The following is a 19,226-nucleotide window of genomic DNA, read 5'->3' on the forward strand; positions in this document are numbered from 1 at the left end:
TCTTAACCAATCTGCTGTTAGCAACAACTTACAAACAAAAGCCGTAAGACACAAAAGCACAGACAGAAGACAAAAATATTCAGCGTTAATTAATGTAACGAGGCTACGTAATGTCTCATGGTGTACAGCTGAATGGAGCCGGGCACAGCAGTGTTCACAGGAAATACCAGGGGCTTTGTATTTGATGATGCACACAGCAAAGATTACTGGCTTGGCTTTTAGTATGTGACATTACCTAACATAGACCCCGCGAAAGAGCAGATATTTTGTCAACAAAGTACTTATGTAATGTTCTTTTCACTCTAATCCATTCTATAAAAAGCCCAAAACAATTGATGTACATTTGCTGAAAGGTGTCTCTTGTTCTGACAGAGGTGGCTGTAACTGAGATGATGCACAGAGTTGAATTCTTATTTTTGATTTGTTATGGCTGTTGTTACTTTTCTGTGGAGGCTGACTGAAGAGGAGGGGGAGATGTAACAGGGATTCATCCAGTAGTTATGTAAAAAAAAAAAATCCAGAAGAACTGCAGTTTTCTCATAAGGTAAATAGCTTTTCTGGTGATTCATACATGTCGTCTGGACCCAAACATACCACAGTACGGCAAGCGCATGCTGAGAGGTGTAACCGAATGGATCACCTTTTCACCCTTTTGCCTCTTGCTCAATTGCTTTGTGGTATGTGATTGCACTGAGTTTTTCCTTCATCTTTTTGTTTTTCAATTTTCACTAGGGCAGCAGAATATTAGGAAAACTTTGGGATATTATTGTTAATAAAAATGATGATATTGTTTGTGATTAACCTACATTTCCCTCACAACTACTGCAATGGTGTAGATCAAATGTTGCCTCAAGGAAAGTCCATCCAATTGACCCAATATTTGATTACCAGTTTTAATGAGTGGCACAATACATATATTAGAGCCTCCATAACATTGCATCCGAGCAAGTCTTTGTGATTACTGTGTTTTGAAAATTCCTGAGCTAATTTAGAGAGGGGAGGCTACTGGATAAATCCTCCATGGAGGACATTGGTTGGGGACACAGAGCCTTATAAGAAGGACATTCCATCACTGTAGCAGAGGATGCAAGGTAGCAGAAAAGCTCCATAGCGGGTATTGGGTATCTGGGAGGCTTTTAAATGCTATCCGATTCTTGAATGCCTAAGATAAGAGCTGTGTTCACATACTTGGCACAAAGTCTTGCCTGTTTCTAGTGTGGGTTGGACTTCGCCAGGGCTGGTAACTGCTCCTGTTTGTGATGTTCATTGATGCCATCTCGAGGCATAGTCGGGAAGAGTTGGGTGTCTGGTTTGGGAAACCTCAGTGTCTTATCTTAGCCTTTTGCAGATAACGTGGTTCTGTTATCTTCTTTAAACCATGGTCTTCAGTTTTTCCTGGAGTAGTTTGCCACAGAGTGTGAAGCAACCAAGATGATTTGGTTCAAAGTCTGAGGCCATGGTTCTTGTCTGGAAAAATGTTGACTGCTGCCGCTTGGGTTGGGGGTCAGTCTTTGCCTCGAGTGGTTTAAGTATCTTGGTGTCTTGTTCATAAAGGATGGTAGGATGTAACTGGAGATGGACAGACAGATTGGGGCATTCTCTGCGGTAATGCGGGTGCTGCTCTGGTTTGTTGTGGGGAAGAAAGAGCTAAGCCTAAAAGCAAAGCTGTTCAGTTACCGTCTATGTTCTGACACTTACCTATTGTCTTGAGATGTGGATCATAACCCACAGAATAAGATTGTGTAAACAAGTGGCTGAGCTTCCTTTATAGAGTGGCCGGGCTCAGCTATGGAGATGGAGTGAGGAGCTGCATCACCCAAAGGGAGCTGGAAGTAGAGCCGCTACTTTTCCACATTGAAAGGTTGTCTGTTCAGGTAGTTTGGGCATCTGATCGGGATGCCTCCTGGCCACTTCTGTTTTGGAGATTTTCCAAGCACATTCTACTGGGAGGATACACCGTGTTGCAAACTCAACTCTTTAACTACCCCTCTTGGGGTCTCTGACATGTTACACCATGGCTCATTCATCTCCTTTGCCATGTTTGCCTTTTCTCACATCACATTAAAATGGCAAGAAAGCATTTCAGACTTGGATTAAAGGGGTGAGTAACAAGCCAAGATGTTCTCCTACCAGCTTTATATACACTGCTCAAAAAAATAAAGGGAACACTCAAATAACACATCCTAGATCTGATTGAATGAAATATTCTCATTGAATACTTTGTTCTGTACAAAGTTGAATGTGCTAACAACAAAGTCACACACAAAAATCATCAATGGAAATCAAATTTATTAACCAATGGATGCCTGGATTTGGAGTCACACACAAAATTAAAGTGAAAAAACACACTACAGGCTGATCCAACTTTGATGTAATGTCCTTAAAACAAGTCAAAATGAGGCTCAGTATTGTGTGTGACCTCCACGTGTCTGTATGACCTCCCTACAACGCCTGGACATGCTCCTGATGAGACGGTAGATGGTCTCCTGAGGGATCTCCTCCCAGACCTGGACTAAAGCATCCGCCAACTCCTGGACAGTCTGTGGTGCAACGTGACGTTGGTGGAAGGAGCGAGACATGATGTCCCAGATGTGCTTAATTGGATTCAGGTCTGGGGAACGGGCGGGCCAGTCCATAGCTTCAATGTCTTCATCTTGCAGGAACTGCTGACACTCTCCAGCCACATGAGGTCTAGCATTGTCCTGCATTAGGAGGAACCCAGGGCCAACCACACCAGCATATGGTCTCACAAGGGGTCTGAGGATCTCAAAAGTGACCAAAACATCAGCCAGAAAGCATAGGTACTGAGAAGTGGTCTGTGGTCCCCACCTGCAGAACCACTCCTTTATTGAGTGTGTCTTGCTAATCGCCAAAGTTTTCCTCCTGTTGTCTATTTCATTTGTACAACATGTGAAATTGATTGTCAATCAGTGTTGCTTCCTAAGTGGACAGTTTGATTTCACAGAAGTTTGATTTACTTGGAGTTATATTGTGTTGTTTAAGTGTTCCCTCTACTTTTTTGAGCAATGTATATTATAAAAATATATCTAAATGTAGGGTTGGGCAATATTACAAAGATATTATTACATAATGCATCACTTTGGGCCAAGAAAATTTCTAACAATATTCTAATTATTTTACTTGTGTCAAGCACAATTGACATTTAAGAACTATGTTGCCCTTGTTAAAGGTCCTCTCCCAGCATTTTACCCCCACAAAACAAATGAACAGGAAGAATCAAAATGAAGAAATAGAACAGGGATAAATATAGGGCCTGACCAGTATATTCCAAATATATCATTAGCACAATATCACTGTGTGCAATATTCATCTTGCAAAGGACTGTTTGGAGTGCAATAATTGTTAGCCAATATATTCAAAGAGTTATGAACTTGCATTTTTTATGCTAATGTAATATTTAGCCAGTTGGTCCCATAGCTGTGGATCCTCACACCAGACACAATGACATTTCCCAAAATGCTAAAGGTCACAGAGTGATCGAATGACACAAATGCGAAAGAGAGGAAAGAAGAAAATAGGCATATTTCGCAACTGATATCACCACAATAGTCACCAATACTATCATCATCAATAGATTTTCTAATATTCTAAAATCTAATAATACGCAGCCCTAGATAAGTTTTTCAAAAACACATTTCTAACCACCTTTTTAGAAGGATGGTGAAAAAGCCCATCCTTTCTGGAAAATGATGCTGCTGGGGAATAAAACCTACGTTGTTAGCACAGGGAGATGTATGGATGGATTGTTATTTCCTTCATTACCATACTGAAACTTATTGTTTGTACTTTGCGTGCTTGAGCAGAGTTCTGAAGTTCTAACATGTGACAATGCTTTTGTTTTAAACAAGGAAAGACTCATCAAGCTGAAGACAGCACTGAAGTACAAAACACACATAAAAAATGTAATACATTATAGACCATCAAAGGTCACTACACTATAATCATAGCTAATATTAGTCCAATGACAGATTCAACAATACAACCAAATAAATCTAAACAGTCTCATTCATATTTTTGACCATTGGAAATGCTTAATATCTGTTTAAACTCACTCAATAAAATGAGTTCCTTTTAAGTGAAGCTGATTTTAGAGCTTATTCCTTGCATGTGGAGTGGAGTAGTTGAATCCTGTTTTTTGTTTCCTAACCCTTAGCACTGTCATTAGGAAAAGATGTTGCAAATATAGCAGGCTCCTGCATTTTTACAGATAATGTAGAAAGACAAAGAATAACTTTATAAATGAGGATATGCCAGTGTTTGAACTTCACATTGACATATCAGTCAATCACTCATGCAACATACAATGATGAGTTGATGAGGAAGCTTAAACCTCCGACTGTGTCAAGTGCATTTAAACACTGTAAGGAGGCTTTCATATTAACTACATTTCCAAAATCAAGCGAGGACATAAAAGTTGCTGACAAAAATATTTTATTTGCCTCAAGAAAAATCTGAGTTTTAACTTTAGTTGTTTTAAACCAGTTACTTGATGTGCAACTTTAAGGAGAGAGAATCAATTAAAATTTCTAGGTATCTTTATTCAGACACTAACTCATTTCCAAACTACGAATAGTGGTAAACAACATAACTTTTTTTTTTTTTGTACCATTAAAAATGTATTTAAACTTAAACGTTTGCTGAATAATATTTAAGGATTGTTGGAGCTGGTAAAGCGTCGTTTTGACTAGGGATTTAAACCTTTTCACATTTGAACCAATACGGTACGATACTTGGTACCTGGGAATCGATACCGGTACTCAACGGTACCAGTTTCGGTACTTTTGTGTGTGTTTATGTGGTAATAAATGTTAATTCGTTTAATAATAAAATCTTACAAATTTTCAAATTAACATATTTATTTCTCAATATATAAACTCTAATGAATGTTTCAAAACAACATCCATTTTGTATTGTAACATCTCCGTTGTTTCAAACATTTCTTCAACATTAAAACGTTTAACTGACTACGCAGTGTGTTTTCTTAATAATGCACAAATTGAAACCCAGCCATGTTGCTGGCTGCAGACGACGAGTCGCTAACGAAAGCAGTTAGTTGTAGCCGTAGATCTGAGGCTGACGATAATTCTCTTCAGCCTTGACAAAAATCTTGTGCTTAACCAGGTCAGTGTGTGTATATATATATATATATATATATATATATATATATATATATATATATATACAGACACAATCAGAAGAATATATAAATGGCTGGGCCCATGGTTTCCTCTGACTGCAGCCTTTTTAAGGTGTGTATTTAATTACCAAGATCAGTCTTATTGATCCAGGGGGATAATTTCACCAAGCCAGGTCAAAAACTTTTATTCTGTGGTGATTGGACTTTAGCCATGTGTCAGGGGCAGGGCTTAAAACACTTGGGCTATTTTGTGTACTTCTACCTTTGCTATATGTACCAGGAGTAGGAGAGTTAGCCCTGCTGCTGCTCGTAGGAGAGGAAGTGCTGCCCTCAAAACTAAATTTGGGGCTTTTTAAAACCGCAAATATCCTTGCCTGCTTTCTAAGTTTTAGCGGCATGTTTTTCTGTCTGCCGTCAGGAGCTTGTGTTCACCTGTGTGCGAGCACACCTAACTCAGTGTGTCAGCGTCAGCGATGGTAACACAGAGTATGAGCAGTGTGTTTTCGACCAGCTTTTGTCAAGTTTGGCCATAGAAAGTAGAGTAGCGACGACGCAGGGAGAGAAATCCTTCACGACGTGATCTATTGAAATGACATTTTACCGTTAAAACATACTATTACTACATGATGTCCTTTTGGGGGGGCGGGTGGTCTGGTTGGCAGGGCGGGGCACCCCTCTTAAATAGTGGTAGGGGAAATGCTGCAGGTGCTTCCTCAGATTAGAAGTATTGCCGCTGCTGGCCTTGCACATTGCATCACAAATATTGCAGCGAGAGTAATCTGCATTGCATTTTGAAAAGTGGAACCATACTTTTGAATGCTTTCTATCAGCCATGCTTGCCCACTCTTTCCCTCCTTCAGTGTCACAATGATGTGTTTAGGTACCAAAACATGGTCCTTCTTTGATTTTACATGAATCGGTAGTGGATGCTACCGACGGAATTCGGTCGGTACCTATAATAGTACCGAATTCGGTACCCGTTGCTAATTTTGACACCCCTTAATATACAAAATTAATAAAAGTGTTCCCAAGACAGATCCCTGGGGAACACCATTGGCTATGTAAAGGAAGGTTGTAGCACATGGTGGAGTCTGGTTAACTGCCTGGCTAACATTGGCAATTGTAGGTTGTTTGTCTATGAAAAAATACATGAGCTAATGTTAGCTGGGTATTTGCATTTGAGTTGACCCACCGTCTTAGGTTGAGTGTAACGTGTTTGTATAAAATGTATTTTATAGTTTTCCTTACCTGATTCTGACTGCAGTGTGGGGCTAGGGTAAGCTTCTTCTTGTTGGCGGACTGGGTATTGAAACTAGGAATCAACATTAAAAAATTTGAACAAATCTTGGAGAATCAAAACAATATTCCCGGTTCCTTTCGATTCTCGATGCCCAACCCTAGAGGTCACTTTTAAAACTAAAACCAAACTAAATATTACCTAAATTATCAGGAGTAGTCAGAATCTCTTTTAATTGCTCACTTACATGAAACATAAATATTTTTACAGAATAAGCAGTGTTAATATAGACCTGTAATTGTTTAGATTAGCAAGATCGCCATTTTTAAATAATGGGAAAACAAAAGCAGATTTCCAAAGGCAAGGAATGTCTTACATATCAAGATAAGGGTTAGAAAGATGGTGCAATAAAATCAGCTGCCTATTTAACAAATGTGTGGTCCCAAGTCTGGACCAGCAGATTTTATTATGTCCAAATATTTGAGAGCTTTATGTACCTATGAAACTAAAATTGGACTAAAACTGAAAGAAGCCTTGAAAACATCACTGTGAAGAAAACTAGTGGATGTCTTGTTATCAGAGAGAACATTAGAATCATACCAGGAGCTGGATTTAATGCTTTCATGCTATTTATACAAGTAAGCATTTCAAGCTTGTCCATTTTCCCATCGTCTTTATAGATCAATGTCAGAGGCTCTGAGCCAATATTATTTCCACCAAGCAATTTAATAGTCTTCCAAAAAGATTGTTTGTTTGAGTGGTGAATTTATCAATGATTTTTATGAAACATTTATGAAAGAATTCCCATGCATTTTCACATCTGGAATAAGATAAAGCTTATCCCAGTCAAAAACATGTAGGTCATGATCAAATCCCTGTTTAGAAAAAGCTGGAAGATGATACTGCATCATGCTGTGTCATTTTACAATAATTTGGGGTTTGGCTTTGGGAATGTTTTTGTTTTTAACTAGCAATGACACAGTAGTCACTGATAAGTAGGAGCTAAGAATTTAAATTATGTCTTAGCTAATGTTGGTAAAAGCACATTTACGTGAAATTAATTTAACAAGAACTGAAATCCCCCTCTTTTTAGACCAGTGTGTTTTTTATATACGTTATAGGCTTCAATGCTGATTTTCCTTTCGGTGATCGATCTGTTAAGCCTTGTTTAAGATAAGACAGTAAATTAAGCTTCCATCAGTTTAACCCAAATAAAAAATTGTTTTGGGACGTCGGCCAAAAAGCTATATTTTGGCCTTTTTTGACCAGAGCACCTTTTTTCTCATGTTTGCTGTGTCCCCTACATAACTTGAAGAAAACTACAGGCACTATTTCTTTCAACAAAGGTTTTCTTTTTGCCATTATTCTATAAACTAGTTGTAGTATGACGATGTAAAAAAGGTTTAAGATGTTTGAACGCTTTTGCAATGCTTTGTACATGCTTTACGGCAAATGTGATGATCACTATATTAGTCCCAAATAAGAATAACTAAAATGCTCTCAAATCAACTTCTGTGTGAGTGGAATTCCACTGAATCTCCATAACATAGATGCAAAGGGGGCAGAGTAGGAACATTTTCAACAATACCTTTTTACAAGTTGCTCTCCTTTCAAAACAGACATGAAGCAAGTTAGCAGCAAACTGGACATGTGACTAAAACATAAGCCTATGGTGTGTCCAAAGGGTGAGGAGCACATCAGGAGCGCCTGTTTTTTTTTTTCTTAGCTGTCTGATCCTGGTTTTGAGATGGAAGGGCAAAGAATACATTTCTACATGCAAATAGGGGAAAGCAGAAATCAGCAGAATTCTTCAGTTGCAGTGATAACCTGTCAGCTTTATCACCATGCAAACTCATGATAACTGCTTATTGCCTGCAGCTTCGCTATCTCACAGTATGTCATTGAAATCACCCTCGCATGCAAAAGGCATCTCAGCGTTTCCCAGCAGCACATTACAGACACCCTGATATTCAGCAAGGTTATTATCATATGTAGTTACAATTCATGTGGAGCAAGTCTTAGGGCATACTGTTTGCCAACATCAAACACACAAGAGTTAGTGTATTACTTTAGTAAAGACTCATTTTCAGATTCACTGGTTCAAGTTGGAAACAGTAGAAGATTGCCATTCGTATAACATAAATGGCTACTAGTGATGGGAGTGATTTGTGACAGAAAGGCTGAGTGAAAGACAGGCTTTTTAAGATGCTAGTGCCCTCAGATGGAAGTACTGTGTATGACATATAGGTATTTAATTGCATTTACTATGTTTTTTTTCTTTTAGTTTATCTATGTTACCTCCTTTATTTTGGGGGGTGTTGGTGTAGGATTACGTATGTTTGTAACTTCCAGTAATGAATATGACTCCTTGTTCCCTTTTGTGCTTGTAATCAGATGAAGCTTAGCTTCTATCTTTAGCTGGTTTGTGTGCTAAACATGCACCCAAAGTGAAACAACATTTTCAGCGGATTGTTTTTTTTCATTGGCTATCGCAAACGAGGAATCAAGATTAATGTGGCTGAAGAATCTCAATTTGAAGCAACCACTAAAAATGCTGTAGGTTTACTCTTACTATGTCAACATAACGAAAAGAAAATCTTTACCCCATGTTGATGGGGTTGAAATACAGGGTTAATGGGTTCTTAAGGTTTTAATAGGACATTAAACACGTCATTGGAATTGGGGTTGTAAATTAGATTTGTACTTCTGTTGTCTATCTGTGGCAATTTAGTTGAAGAGGCACCTAAATTTGCTGAGATATGCAATCATTTCTTCAGATCATGCCAATCTTTGAAATATGAAGGTGTAGCTATGATTATATTATCCCATTAAAGTGTGAAAACTGCTATTACTGTGTTTTCATATTTGTTCTGCAAGAGAAAATTGGTTTAAAGTGCTGGCCGAAGAAATCAGGCACACAATTCAAGCAAAGCATTGTGGGTATAGGAATAAGGTTGTATAAAGCATTCCCCTTGCTGTGGCAGTCAGTTTTTGTCACCATTTTATATCTAAAATGTTTTGCCTACTGTTTCACTGAACATACTGTAATAAATCTGACCGTGTATAGTAGTGCCAGGTGCTTCAATACATTACAGTTGCATCGTGTTGAAAAAAAGTCTACACACCCCTCTTAAAATGCTTTTTTGTGAAGTAAAAAAAAACCAAAATCAATCCAAATCTAGCCTAAATATTTTTTTAACTTTTCCACTTGTAATGTGAAATAATTTGTACAACTCGGTTGAAAAACGAACTGAAATTACATAGGGTGAAAAATTTAAAATGAAAACAAAAGTTATAGGTTACATAAGTGTGCAATGTTATTTGGAACTGTTAACAATTGCCTTCACCTTCACTAAGGCTTCAGTTTCAGCTAAAGAAAAATACTAGAAAGCACAATGCTGCCACCACTTTGCTTTACTATTGGTTTGGTTTCTCTTTATGTAGTATATTTCTTTTTTGTGCACCAACAGACCCTTTTAAGCTGAGTTCCACCATGATTTTATTGAACTGCAACATAAATTCCCAGGTGTTTTGGGGAGACTTCAAATATGCTTTTGCAAATTTTAAATGGATCCATTTTTTTAAATTGTTCTATAAGACAAGGCTTCGGTTATGCAACCCTACCCCATAGCCCAGACACATGAGACAGAATTTCCTGCAGCTCTTTTAATGTTGCTATAGGCCCCTTGGCAGCCTCCCTGGCCATTTTTCCAGTCTATAGATCAGTTTTGGATGATCATCCAGTTCTGACTAATGTCGCTGTTAAGCGATATTTTCTCCACTTGATGATGGTCTACTTGGGATTCCTCTGATGCTTTGCATCTCCCTGTACAACGTTTGCTGTAGTGTGGGACTAAGAAAATGTAAGGAAAAGCGTAGTAGAACAACTGAACTACAGTACAGACCAAATGTTTGGACACACCTTCTCATTCAAAGAGTTTTCTTTATTTTCATGACTATGAATATTGTAGCTTCACACTGAAGGCATCAAAACTATGAATTAACACATGTGGAATTATATACTGAACAAAAAAGTGTGAAACAACTGAAAATATGTCTTATATTCTAGGTTCTTCAAAGTAGCCACCTTTTGCTTTGATTACTGCTCCACACACTCTTGACATTCTGTTGATGAGCTTCAAGAGGTAGTCACCTGAAATGGTTTTCCAACCGTCTTGAAGGAGTTCCCAGAGATGCTTAGCACTTGTTGGCCCTTTTGCCTTCACTCTGCGGTCCAGCTCAGAGAATCTACACCAGCATAATGTAGTGGTTAATTCTGAGCCACATCCTCAGTTATAAGACGGTGTCCTCCCTTATGTAACTACATTATTTAAGTTCACTTCCCCCCTAAAATATTTAATTTTGTTTTTTGTTTATTTGAGTTGTATTGTAGGATTGGTCATTTCAAAGGTGGGGAAAAGAACCTCTGAATCATTCATCCAAGCAACATCGCAAAACCTGTGATTTTAACAGGGGTGTGTAGACTTTTTATATCCACTCTACATACTCTACTTGTACTCTAAGGTTTCTCTCAGACACGGTGTATTTCACCTTATTAGGATAAGACCATAACTGTTGGGAACTTTCTTGAATATGGATTGAAAGCTGAGATTAGTTTTTCTTTTTTCTAAAGGAAGACTGTGGTTAGTCAAACTTTCCTATAGGCATCTAAAACCTGGTTTCTCCCCACATCTTGTTGCCATTAAAAATCATTATTCTGGGATGTAATGAAATCTAGCCTTGACATGAGCTGAGCCCCATCCAAAGCATTGTGACAAAAGAACTCCATGTTTTATTTAACAAAGCATAGTGATGCATACACTGGTTTACAAAACTATTCATATCCCTCAGTGGGTTTTTTTTATGTTACAACCCAAAGCTGTATTTTATTGGATTTCATGTGACTGACAAAAAGTAGTTTCTATTTATAAAGTAGAATGAAAAACATGGTTTCCAAAGTTTTTTTACAATTTAAAATCTGAGAATTCTGTTGTGCATTTTTATTCTGTACCCTTTACTCTGATGGTTCTAAATAAAATCTAGTGCGAACCAGTTGTTTTAAAAGCCACCTAATTAGTTAATAAAAAGAACAGAGACGCTCTTCCCCAGCACTCCCCTACCAGCTGTGTGCTGATAGGACTATGCGGTCAACTGATGAAACTTCCACCTCTCTTCTCAAGGACAATGGCACTTCTATCAGTGCTCACAGTCTAATTCTTGCAAACACACTCCGGTCTTATATATATTCGCACCCTCAAGATTTCACCGTACCCTTGCTAAATCTTTACTTATATGTGTGTTGCTTACCCCTGCTGAGGTTTTTTTTTTTTTTTTTTTTAAGATATTTTTTCAGCACTAGTGGCCTTTATTTTTCCATTTTTGACAGTAGGTAGACAGGAAAGAGGAGTAGAGAGAGGGGGAGACATTTGGTAAATGTCGCCGGGTCTGGGACTCGAACCCGGGACAGCTGCCATGCGAGGACTGTAGCCCCTACACCATCAGCGCTGTGCCAAACCTGCTGAGGTTTTTTGAACTATTTCAGACTATTCTCAGAAGGATTACCAGCAAAAGCCAATTATTATTAGTATTTCATTACTTTTTCATTAATTTATAGTTTTATCAGAAGGATTACCAGCGAAAACCAAATATTATTAGTAATTTGGACTCTAGCTGCTCTTACACCAATGACCCAACTTTCTTAGTTAGACTACAATGGACTGTTATTACTTAGTTCAACTTCAGTACCAGTAAAAGCAATATATTATTAGTACCTGAAAATGTGGATTAAAGCAGTGACTCAGATTCCCTAGTTAGTCTCATCATTCCACTGAATTCTGTCAATATTATCTTCTTTTAGCATAAGATGCTTTATTATTAAGAGTGGCTTGGAAGAAAGTTCTACCAGTAAACTTGGAAGGATTATTATTATTACTCCCAAGGATTATAAGTGTCATTTGATTTGTTTTTCTGTGTCTGTATCTGTGTTTATTTTCTTTGTGATTGTATTGTAATTGTTCTTCCTCATGTACAGTGCCTTGAATGTCTTGTTACTGAAAATGCTATATAAATAAACTTACCTTTTCTCACCTACCTTGGTGATGGATGACATCTTTAAAGGTTTAAAGCAGGATTAGAGTATAAAACAATATTCAATTTCTTTTGAACATATCAGAACCCTGGTAAATACACTGCTCAAAAAAATAAAGGGAACACTTATACAACACAATATATCTCCAAGTAAATCAAACTTCTGTGAAATCAAACTGTCCACTTAGGAAGCAACACTGATTAACAATCAATTTCACATGATGTACAAATGAAATAGACAACAGGAGGAAAACTTTGGTGATTAGCAAGACACTCAATAAAGGAGTGGTTCTGCAGGTGGGGACCACAGACCACTTCTCAGTACCGATGCTTTCTGGCTGATGTTTTGGTCACTTTTGAATGTTGGTGGTGCTTTCACACTCGTGGTAGCATGAGACGGACTCTACAACCCACACAAGTGGCTCAGGTAGTGCAGCTCATCCAGGATGACATATCAGTGGGAGCTGTGGCAAGAAGGTTTGCTGTGTCTGTCAGCGTAGTGTCCAGAGCCAGGAGGCGCTACCAGGAGACAGGCCAGTACACCAGGAGATGTGGAGGAGGCCGTAGGAGGGCAACAACCCAGCAGCAGGACTGCTACCTCCGCCTTTGTTCAAGGAGGAACAGGAGGAGCACTGCCAGAGCCCTGCAAAATGACCTCCAGCAGGCCACAAATGTGCATGTGTCTGCACAATCAGTTAGAAACTGACTCCATGAGGATGGTATGAGGGCCCGACGTCCACAAATGGGGGTTATGCTCACAGCCCAACACCGTGCAGGACGCTTGGCATTTGCCAGAGAACACCAGGATTGGCAAATTCGCCACAGGCGTCCTGAGCTTTTCACAGATGAAAGCAGGTTCACATTGAGCACATGTGGCAGATGTGACACAGTCTGGAGACACCGTGGAGAGTGATCTGCTGCCTGCAACATCCTTCAGCATGACCGGTTTGGCAGTGGGTCAGTAATGGTGTGGGATGGCATTTCTTTGGAGGGCCACAGAGCCCTCCATGTGCTCGCCAGAGGTAGCCTGACTGCCATTAGGTACCGAGATGAGATCCTCAGACCCCTTGTGAGACCATATGCTGGTGCGGTTGGTCCTGGGTTCCTCCTAATGCAGGACAATGCTAGACCTCATGTGGCTGGAGTGTGTCAGCACTTCCTGCAAGATGAAGACATTGAAGCTATGGACTGGCCCGCCCGTTCTCCAGACCTGAATCTGATTGAGCACATCTGGGACATCATGTCTCGCTCCATCCACCAACGTCACGTTGCACCACAGACTGTCCAGGAGATGGTGGATGCTTTAGTCCAGGTCTGGGAGGAGATCCCTCAGGAGACCATCTGCCGTCTCATCAGGAGAATGCCCAGGTGTTGTAGGGAGGTCATACAGGAACGTGGAGGTCACACACAATACTGAGCCTCATTTTGACTTGTTTTAAGGACATTACATCAAAGTTGGATCAGCCTGTTGTGTGTTTTTCCACTTTAATTTTGTGTGTGACTCCAAATCCAGGGATCCATTGGTTAATACATTTGATTTCCATTGATGATTTTTGTGTGATTTTGTTGTCAGCACATTCAGCTTTGTACAGAACAAAGTATTCAATGAGAATATTTCATTCATTCAGATCTAGGCACAAGAGCAAACCTACTAAGACATGGTCCTTCACCTAAACTGACAGACTGGACTATGAAGGCATTAACCAGAGAAGCAGCCAAGACACCCATGGTTACTCTGGAAGAGCTACAGATATCTTGTTGGGGCAAAACTGTTAAAGCCTCTTAAACACATGTGACCAGGGTGGAGGTTCACCTTTCAGCAGAACAACACCTCTAGGCATACAACCAAAGCTACAATTATAAATGGTTGAGATCAAAGCATATCCATGTGTTAGAATGCCCCAGTCAATGTCCAGACTTAAATCCAGTTGGGAATCTATTCTAAACTATTCTTATTCTGCTAAACAGAATGGTCTTGATATTCAGACTCTTAATGTACAAAGCTGTTAGAGACATAGCCAAATGACCTGAAGCCAAATGAATGAATGGGGGGTTTCATTGTCACTGAAGACGCAGCCTCATCCAGTCCACCATCTTGGGTGTCTCCGTATCGCTTCGCACTTTTCACAACACTGCAACACTAAATACTTTTTCGACCCTGGATAAGTATGTAGAGTCGTTACAACCTCCTGAGAAGGCAATGTACCTCAACAAAATTGCGATCATCAACAAGGTGGATCCATATGTTGGTTTGTTTAGCGCGAATCAGGACGACTGGCCGCAAAAATCCACAAGTTCAATATTGCCTTTTATTGGATTATTACATAATAGTTATATTACTAGATAATACATTTACAGAATAAGAGTAAAGGTAAATTGCAGCCTACATCTAGCAGGTCAAGGCGTGAGAGCGCAGCTAACTGAAGTAGTTCACAGCGCTGACTGACGAGTGGCAGTGCTGAGTGCTGCCACTACTTTTTCAGAATATTATTATTACAATAAATGTAGACGAATATTATTTATTTTCCTGTCACAAAATATGCACTGCACATTCGGGCGTGAGGAGTGAGGTTCAAGCCGTCCAAATCCGCCCTGAATATTCGAACCAGCCACAGTAGTCGACGTTGTGTACGTTGTGTACTGTGTTTTAGTTTTCTCATACTGATTTTCTATCATGGCTGCCAGACAATAGACTGAATGTTGGTCTTGACCGCCACGCGCAGCACAACCCACAATTAAGCAAGTTTTCCCTATAGTTAAATGAATGGTCTGGAGTGTTGCTTCACTGATCACGCTAAAACAAGGAAAACAGACTGCAGCTGCCACCCAAGATGGTGATCGGGAAGTGCGGTCACATGACCGCAATGTCATGTGTCAATAAAGTGCTGACAGTGAGTCTGAATACAAAATACACGCCACACTTTTCAGATTATTATTTATAAAAAATGTCATAGTATTTTTTTGTGGTCATTCACCCTAAAATCCCAATAAAATGTTACTGGAACTCAACTGAGAACTTAGAAGTTGGAAATATTTGGTCAAGTGTAGAGTAGATGTAAAGGGACGTTATTATCTGTGTACTTTAGTTAACCTTTAGCTATTCTTCTTCCTCTTTCTTTTAAGTCTTCCTAACTATCATGCTTCTACTGCTGACAACTAGCCATTTTCTCAGTCCCTCCTATTGTTTACCAGTTGGACCAGGCTTTGCCTCCTGCAGAGCTCTTTGAGGATCCGCTCTCAGGCCAAAACCTCTAACTGAAATAATTTGGCATCTTATTTATGGTTAGCTTCCAATATAAATCCTTTTGCTTTCTCACCATGGAAAAATTGATTATTGCTCATTTTGTGGACAGGAAATATTTTTGTGATATTGAAAGTCTGCCTCTTAATCTTTCACCCACTCATATTCCTGTGTGTCCACATGGAGCCACACTGCAGTTTAATAGGTGGGGCCCTTGGTGCTTATTATGGTAACAGCTAACCCACAGAGCTCATGTTTGCTGCTCTGCAAACAGTCAAATCAAGTGATGCTGGCCCATCTGTGTTTTTTGTTTTCCATGTACATACACTTACCCTCATGCGTAGTTAACTTAGTCTGTGTGTACAGTGTTTCTGCCACACAATTGTGAGCTCAAACATTCACAGATTGCTTTCTTCCTCTAATCCTCTGTCCACTGGCCCATTACTCTCCAGTGGGATGAAAAGTACATCACCATAGAGACTACATCAATGGCCCATTAGCATGAGAGGTGAGGCGAGGAGACAAGACGAGAGACCGAGAACAAAAGGAATGGTGGTGGGGAGAAATGGAGAGAGAGTGAAGGAGGGGTTTGGATGAACAGAGTGTGAGAAGAGAAGATACAGGGACAGGATTGGTTCAGAAGTATGAGCCAGAGGGAAAAGGATGAATGAAAGGAGAGTGTTTGCGAGTAAGCAGGAGAAGGGAGGGGGAGTGGGAAACTTTAAAAGAAGTGTTACATTCACTCTGTCCATTTAGTCAGGTTTATTGCCATGGATGTTTCTAGCTTTCTCTTCCTTCCCTCGATCCTTCCTTCCCAGTTTACATGCTAATCAATAAGTTCCTTAACCCAGGAAAGCCTGCTATAGTTTCCAGAAATACTTCAGTCATCTCAGACTAATCAGAACACTTTTCAGTTTAAACTTTGTGAGTACTGGATACAGTCCATCATCTGCCTACAGACAGGTCAGTTGTTTTTGTTTTTAATATTTTTTCAGCAGCCTGAATAAATAATCTTTTTTACATTTATATTAACAATTATTAGTTCAGTTCACTCCAGGCCAGGGCCTGTTATCAGTATCAAGCTATAGGATTTTATCAAAACTGCTAAAATATTTCCATCATACTGACTCCACAATTTTAATCCTTTTGATTTGAGTACAGAGAAAGTGCCAGAGTGACCTGAGATTACTTTGGCTGTAAGGAACAAATGGTAGCACCACACAACCCCTCACTTTCCTGTGGCTTTACTGAAAGTAAGCTGCTACACGGTTTTCTGCTGACCAAAACAATAAATTGTGCTGTTTGGAAATATTTCCAGATGCAGAAAAATGGACAGTGTCGATGTGGAAACTAAAGCACCAAAAATCATTTCTTTTTTTTTTTTATGAAAAAATTACAGTTGGCCAGCACTGAGCAGACTGACTGAAAGCTGTAATTGAGCAAATAGCCTGTCTAATTATCTGGCCAAGAATAACTTGTTATACTCTCAACTCTATAAAGAGTGCAACTTCAAAAGTCTGTGTATCAAAATCAAAATAAGAATTGGTTAAATGTTATAAATATTGTAAATGTAATATTTAATGTCAGCAGCAGTAAAAATAAACGTTGATTTAAGTAACAATTTGATCATGTTATAGATTTCTTTTTAATTTTTGCATCAGTATTGTAAATTTGTATTATTAAACATGAAAAACCCCTGGTTAGCACATGCTTAGTCCCAGTCCATGTGCTCACACTGAAACCTAATGATGAGAATCTGCAGACAGCCTGATCTATTTAAGGTCTGCTCCACTGTCGCTTTAGATCACACCAGTAAACATGACTCCTAGTTTGTGCCAAAGAGAGAACCTGGATACATTCGACCTCCGACCTCCATCTTTCTTTCATGTAAACTGCTTTAAAACTCCAGGTCCTATTGGGGTCAAGACGTTCTGTGACTTCACATACACCACAAGTCCTTTCTATAATGCTCATCAAGGCATGTGGAGTACCTGTGCCCCTATTTTTAAATGTGAGAAAGCAAACCTTTGTTTTTGTTCCCAGAGTTTTTACTAAAAAAAGAAAACTGCTCACTAATAATGCTTATTTGTACTTTTTTCAACTAACGAAGCGTAGTTGTTTAAAGTAACATTGCAGTTCTTCCTGGCATGTCAAGTTGAAGGTGCTGTTAGCTCAATAGCCTCAATTAAATAAGTTTAATACTTGAATTAGATGGCCAGTGACCTACATTTTTCAGGAGGTGTTGGTGAGGGATTTTTATGACGTATCGGTCATGTTTGACCAACTTGTGTAGCATAGTCAGTCACCGATGGCTCTCTTCATGCTACATTCAAGGCAGTTATGAAAGGATCACAGATAGGTTCTGCATTGCCCTGACTCATGAGAACTGTCCATAAAACCTTTGTGTTTTTTGAAAGGTTTCCCCAGTGGTCTTCACATTTAGCTTTAGAGAGCAGCTGCATTTATGTGATGTATTTATTTTTCCTTAGAAATAGCTCTGATCCAGTCACTGTGTATAGTTTGAGCTCTTTACTTTGACTTTGCCTTTCCAACACATCCTTGCTTCAAGGAACAGTATCCCTGAAATGAATGTTTACTGCTGATTTACTTAGTTTGCTGACTTGCAAACAATAGTAAGGTCTCTAGATTTTACATCAGCTTCATTTTGATGTGGAGAGACAGAATATCTATGAAATATTCTGGAAAAATGTGCTGCATGAAAGTAAAAAAAATTGGTTTGCATGTTATTAATTGAAATTCCTTTGTGATCCCCCTTCAAAGCATGAGTCAGAACTTAGCGCTGTGTTTGCTAATAACGGGTTCTTCACAGACATTTTCTGTAGCTGCTCACCACTTCACATGTCTCAGGAGGGATTCTCTCTGTAATTTAATTTAGGTTTCTTAGCTGCTACTTGGTAATTTAAAGCTCCCTCTATAGATTTTCTGTAGTATTGAGTTCTGAAGGCTCACTAGGCTACTTTATGACCTCGTTGTGCTTCCACCTTAGCCACTTCATTGTTGCCTTAGCAGTGTATTATGAATATTTGTGAAACAGGGCAACTCATTCATAAACCTTCTACAAGGTTCAGGGGAAATAACCACATTCATTTGCCCCTCAGTGAAGTACAGTTGTTCCGCTTTATGTCAGCCTTTTTTAAATTCTTGTTCAACATGTTTTCTCCTTCAAACCCAGCAGGTTGAGTTGATGCAAAAGAGCTTGATGTTTGTTCTGATCTGACCAGATCCCTTTCTCTCAAGCCTTCTGAGTCCTTGAGATCTTCACAGGGAATCGAAGGGTCAGTACATGAGCTTTCTACAGCAGGGCGGATGCAAGATTTTTTATCGGTTACAGCATGGTGTGTTGCCATCAGTGTACCTGGTGACCAGTTCAGCTGCCTTCAGATCATTGCCAGATTCCTTCTGTGCAGCCGTGGGATGAAAAGGCTTGATCATCCCAAAGGAATATTTGATGTATAGCAGTCAAGTTTATTTATATAGTGCTT

The 19,226-nt window shown here is 39.3% G+C and overlaps 1 protein-coding gene across 4 annotated transcripts in view; it reads left to right on the forward strand.

Annotated features, from left to right (window-relative positions):
• enah (ENAH actin regulator) overlaps positions 1 to 19,226 on the forward strand; it is a 158,408-nt gene that overhangs the window by 28,733 nt on the left and 110,449 nt on the right. Inside the window, exon 1 of one of the 4 annotated variants that reach the window (XM_047387914.1) lies at positions 16,584 to 16,686. The exons of the other annotated variants lie outside the window; for them this stretch is intronic. The gene's annotated coding sequence lies outside the window, so the exon portion shown is untranslated. Of the gene's footprint in view, positions 1 to 16,583; positions 16,687 to 19,226 lie in introns of those variants that run through there. 4 annotated transcript variants of the gene reach the window in all.

This window comes from Girardinichthys multiradiatus, chromosome 15 (assembly GCF_021462225.1).
Source record: "Girardinichthys multiradiatus isolate DD_20200921_A chromosome 15, DD_fGirMul_XY1, whole genome shotgun sequence".
Lineage (NCBI taxonomy): Eukaryota > Metazoa > Chordata > Actinopteri > Cyprinodontiformes > Goodeidae > Girardinichthys > Girardinichthys multiradiatus.